The sequence below is a fragment of the Lissotriton helveticus genome, chromosome 2_2 (assembly GCF_964261635.1).
Source record: "Lissotriton helveticus chromosome 2_2, aLisHel1.1, whole genome shotgun sequence".
NCBI lineage: Eukaryota > Metazoa > Chordata > Amphibia > Caudata > Salamandridae > Lissotriton > Lissotriton helveticus.
Window position 1 is genome coordinate 228,450,448 of NC_136060.1, and position 6,160 is coordinate 228,456,607.

At 40.3% G+C, this 6,160-nt stretch overlaps 1 pseudogene; it reads left to right on the forward strand.

Annotated features, from left to right (window-relative positions):
• The first annotated feature begins 395 nt into the window (after window positions 1–395).
• On the forward strand, window positions 396–5,420 carry LOC144821646 (zinc finger CCHC domain-containing protein 9 pseudogene; annotated as a pseudogene).
• Window positions 5,421–6,160: the final 740 nt, after the last annotated feature.

A 6,160-nucleotide genomic window follows, 5' to 3' on the forward strand; every position in this document is an offset into this window, starting at 1 on the left:
ACAAGCGATGCAGCTCACCGCACAGCAATACTTTGGTTTGAGCGCCACAATCAGAGATGTTTCAATTTTTTAAGATTTGTTTCATAGCCATGACAATCAGACTTACTGCAGCGGACCAGTAGCACGTGATTTGAGCTGCTGGGCAACAGGATGGGCCCAAAAATTGTCACCAAACCGTGAGCCACATTCAGTACCTGGACTGCAGCAGAAAAAGGTAAACCCATCGGGAGGAAAGGGAAAGATTGGGAGGTCGCCAAAAAGACAGAGGCTCAGGCTAGCGGAGGTCAAAGCAGCCATTAAGCAGCAAACGTCTTTAAAAAACAGACCGAGGGGCAACTGCTAGAAATCTTACCGGGCCAATAGACCCCCTGGCAGGGAACACACAGCAAGGTACCATGGAGGAGGTAAGCCATAGACCAGGGGGCGTACCAAGGAAGCAGTGATTAAGAGTGTACCTGCCCCCACCCCCATGTTATAATTTAGCAGGGAGTGGGTTAGCATTAGCAGAAGCCATCCTGTATTTAGAGGCTATCTTGTCCGTTTTGTGGAATCCATTTTGTATCTCTGGCAGCCATTTTGTTTGCCATGTGCTACCACGTACGTGCCATGTGCTCTGTCCTACCTTGCTGTTGTCTGCTTTTGAAATCTGCCTAGAGACCGGTTATATTTTGCCTCTTCCACTTTGCACATGCTCAGTGGAGGTTGCAGCTGTTAATGCAGCTGCTGTTAGTCTGAAAATGTCAGGATGCAATCACTGACATAATATAGAATATAGAATACCAAAAGATAGACCTACCAAAATAACGACGAAAAAATATAGAATGCAAAAATATCGAATTCCTATCTACAAACAGGTAAGTACAATAATATCGAAACAAAAATATTGTTGTAAAAATATAGTTAGTCAAAATATCGAATTTTTTAATGTCTTAAAATTAATTGAAAATTAATGAAATAATAAATATAATTAACTTAAACATACTTAAAATACTTAAATAACCTTAAAATTAATAAATAATTAATGTAAGTAAAAACATGTTTTTATTTTTTAATACATATATATATTAACGTAATATTAATAAAAAATATACAATACTTTTGCCATACGATAGCGGGAGAGTGAAATTTACTGTTACAACTCTAGTGAGTGCAACAGTAGGGACAGCGTTGGATAGCGGGAGGGTAAAAATTACTATTCCCACTCCAGTGAGTGCAACAGTAGGGAAAGCATTGGATAGCGTAGGGGTAAAAATTACTATTCCCACTCCAGAGAGTGCAACAGTAGAGAAAACATTGGAAAGCGTAGGGGTAAAAATTACTATTCCCACTCCAGAGAGTGCAACAGTAGAGAAAATATTGGATAGCGTGGGGGTAAAAATGACTATTCCCACTCCAGAGAGTGCAACAGTAGGGAAAGCGTTGGATAGGGGGAGGGTAAGAATTACTATTCCCACTCCAAAGAGTGCAACAGTAGAGAAAATGTTGGATAGCATAGAGGTAAAAATTACTATTCCCACTCTAGAGAGTGAAACAGTAGGGAAAGCGTTGGATAGCATAGGGGTAAAAATTACTATTCCCACTTCACAGAGTGCAACAGTGGGGAAAGCGTTGGACAGCGGGATGGTAAAAAATACTATTCCCACTCCAGTGAGTGCAACAGTAGGGAAAGCGTTGGATAGGGGGAGGATAAGAATTACTATTCCCACTCCAGAGAGTGCAACAGTAGGGAAAGCGTTGTATAGCGTAGAGGTAACAATTACTATTCCCACTCCTATAAGTGCAACAGTTGGGAAAGCGTTGGATAGCTTAGGGGTAAAATTTACTATTCCCACTCCACAGAGTGCAACAGTAGGGAAAACGTTGGATAGTGGGAGGGTAAAAATTACTACTCCCACTCCAGTGACTGAAACAGTAGGGAAAGCGTTGGATAGGGGGAGGGTAAAAATTACAATTCTCACTCCAATGAGCGCAACAGTAGGGAAAGCGTTGGATAGTGTAGGGGTAACATTTACTATTCCCACTCCAGTGACTGCAACAGTAGGGAAAGCGTTGGATAGCGGGAGGGTAAAAATTACTATTCCCACTCAAGAGAGTGCAACAGTAGGGAAAATGTTGGATATTGTAGGGGTAGAAATTACTATTCCCACTCCAGTGAGTGCAACAGTAGGGAAAACGTTTGATAGCGTAGGGGTAAAGCATACTATTCCCACTCCAGTGAGTTAAACAGTAGGGAAAGTAATGATTTAATATATTAATAACATATCAATACCAATAAAACATTAAAATTAATTACCAATTTAATAGTATGTAATAATTAATTAATTAGAAATAAAAATAAATATTAGTTATTAAAAATCAAATACCTATTCATAATTAATTAACAACTAATACATTTTCAATAACAAAAACTAATTGCAAATTAATACCACTTAATAATTAATTAACAGTAAATTAATTATCAATACACAAAAAGTATTTTTAATATGCAATTAATTACAATTACATTACTTCCCACCCTATTCCCCTATAAACCCACAACCTGCTACAGAAAATAAATTAATAAAATTATCATAATGATCAAATAATTAATTATTAAAAAACGAATTAACAATTAATAAAAATGTATTACCAATTAAAAATGTATTAACAATAAATGAAAATTCAATACCAATAAATAAATAAAAAATATTTACCTAATTACAATTAAATTACTTCCCACCCTATTCCCCTATAAGCCCACAACCCGCTACGGAAAACAAATTAATCAAATTAACATAATTATCAATTAATCAATTATTAAAAATTAATTACCAATTGAAAAGTAATTAACTATAAATTCAAAATAAATACCAATAAATAAATACAATTATTTAATTGATTACAATTAAATTACTTCCTACCCTATTTCCCTATAAACCCGCTACAGAACTAAAAAGCAAAATTTAATTAATAATAATTAATAATTGTTAAAAATGTATATTTAATTTAATATATTTAAATTACTTCCCACCCTATTCCCCTATAAACCCACAACCCGCTACAGAATTAAATTACGCAAAAATTAAATATCATAAAATGTATTACTTAAAAAAAATTAAACATACATTCCAAAAAATAACTTTTCACACATATACTAACATAAAAAACACTTACAAAATTTTGATATTATTAAAAATTCGATATATTTTAATGCTTATATTATATACTTCGATATTTTAAACTTCGATATTTTAAACTTCGATATTTTGACAATCGATATTACTTACCTTCAATTTGATATTTTTAACAACTATATGATGTCCATTCGATAATTTGTCCATTCTATATTTTTGATTCGATATTATGCCCATTCTATATTTTTACTTCGATATTATGTCTTGTTACCGTCAGGATGTGTTCACCAGAATTAGCAACTGTTAGCTCCTCCCACTTGTTGACTGTGCATTTTCTGTATGACCTTATATGTGCCTAAAACCTACTTCTTTTACTTGTACCGCCTTCTTTTGAGCCCCTTTGTGTGTATAAAAGGACCAAGCTCCTTCCATTCAGTGTGCTACTTCATACATTGCCGAAGGGTATTGTGTGAATGTAGTTTCACCTCATGAGGCTAATGAACTTTGTATTTTATATTCCAGTTTCTGTCCCAACTTCTATCCTATTGGTCTGAGGACTTGTGCAGAGAAGGGCGAACCCCTAGCACTGGTAGGCCTTGCTGAGGCCCACCACCACACCCCACCCCATATCAGAGGATAAGGATCAGAAAATGAGCAGTAGAGTGGGGGGCAGGCATCCTTAGCACCAGTAGTAATAACACCAGGAGGAGATGTCGGCGCAGGAGATTCAGGAATGGTAAATGTCGGAGAGTGGCCTAATGGTGTAAACCAGATAATTAATGGATTAAAGGAGATTACCAGACCAAAATTAGCTGACCCCCATAGATGCCAATGGCAGAAAAGAGAGAGAGTAACCAGAACCAGGACTCCTAAAACTGCTACATCTAAGTCAACTGGCCAAATGGTGGAATCAAAAATGGTAGAATACTTTTTCTCATTGTCAGATCCATCAGACGACTCTAGAGAACATCTACATATAGAAGTGACAAACAATCTGGGAAAATTAGACCCTTACAAGTGTTGGAAACCATTAGTTTATAAAGCGGTTCAGCAATGATTCCGACATCATGGGTTGGAAGATGTCTGGGTGAGTTTGAAATATCCAGATCCTGGCTACACCTTTTTTTCCTATCCACATAACGAGTTGGTCCGCCTTTATTATTTCTTTGTGTCTGCCTCTCTAGCTGGGCAAATTAGGGCAAATTAGAATCAAATGCCATCCAAGGGCAATGTTGGATCATAATCCATTGATACTAGAATGTGAAATGGCAGGGCTTAAAAAACAGGTTAGAACCTGGAGGTTCGATAGGAAACTACTTAAGTACAGTGACTACAGGGAACATATCTGTGTGTGGCTGAAATGGTTTCTTCAAATAACTCAGGAAACGGCCACCTTGGGGATGGTTTGGGACTCCCTTAAGGTGGGAGTAAGGGGATAGACACTGAGCTAAAGACTAATCGTGAGGCGATGCCTGCCTAGTAAATTGGGAACAGCCATATCGGGCATGGACTGAAGCGTCAGGATAGTAGGTCAGTCAATACAGCTGCTTCATAAACCCTGATTTCAGCGACGGACCGAACAGCCATGCCATCTGGCTGCAGTGACCTGATGTGCAATGGTGTGAAGCACAGGCTTTTTTAATCTTCCGCATCTTAACTCGCTGGGCACGGCCCAACAACGTCCACAGGAAGAAAGTTTGTGATACCTCGCCATGGGAGGATCTGAAGCAGGGAACACTGGCAGGTGGGAAAACGTTTTCGAATAAGGCCACCCCAGCAACAGGTCAGAAGCATGCCCTGAACAAGTTGGCACCCAGGATGGAACAGCGAAAAGTCAAGAATAAAAAGAAAAAAGAGTATTTGAATAATGACTTGACTGGCTTAATGGACTTTCTGAAGGAGAAATCACAGATTGTGCAGGGTGGGAATGTTGTGCCCATTGACAGTAAGAAGCTGATCAATGAAGTGACCACTGCACTGAGGAAAGACCATAGGCGTGAGGACTGACGAGTTAAGAGGCAACTGACCAAGACAAGTCAAATGCTATGTTTCCACTGTCGAAAGCTGTGTCATGTTCTTGCAGACTGCAGAGAAGCTCGACAGATTCAGGAGACGGGGACTGGTATCTGCTAACGCTGTGGTTCTAAGGAGCATGATATCTACAAGTGTAGAGCCAAAGTAGACCCAGCTCTTGGGGAATTTCCTTTTGCAAAATGCTTTATTTGTGGAGCGACGGGCCACCTGTCAAGGTCCTGCCCTGATAATCCTAAAGGGCTTTATGGGGCAGCGGACACAGAGAAGACTTAGCTGATGCCTGGTGGAGCCACTTGGATTGGCTATTGGGGAGTCTGGCCCAGGATTCCCCCGAGGCCGTCTCCTACCTAGCCGGACATTGGGGCATGGATTACCGCACCGCTGATGCCTCTCTTTCTGACTCTTCTGCCTCACTAAGAGCTTACCGTCCTCCTGTTGATTATCCAGCCTCGGCACAGCTTGGGCTCCTCCAGATGGCTCCGGATGGTGTTGGATTGCTCTAAAGCATGATCTCCCCCCTTCACGGGACATTGAGACATCTTGACTGATGGCCAATGGAGCTGTTTGGTTCGGCCATTGAGGAGTCCGGCCTGGGTTCTCCGGCGGCCATCTCCTACCCAGCTGGACATCGGGGAAAAACATTCCATGTCCTGCTGCTGCTGCTGCTGTTCTCTCCCTCTGCTTACTGCCTTTGATCGAGTTGCCTCTGATGAATGAAAATGGGGGCCAGCCTGGGCACAGCTTTGTCTCCCTGTGCTGGCTATCTACCTGGATATGCTCTGCCTCGTCCCTTACTCCTGAGACCCGAGATAACTTTTTCCAGGAACGATCGGCAGAATGTCTACACCATTGCCCCAGTGAACCCGAGCCTGCATGTCTCCTCTCCCTTCCTCCTCTCCTTTATCTTTGGAACTATGTACCCCCCTTGACTTCTTTTTTTGCTCTTTATTTCACGCTCCCTGGGTCACTTACATGGACTTTACAACTTTTTATCTTTTGCCCTTCCCGCCATT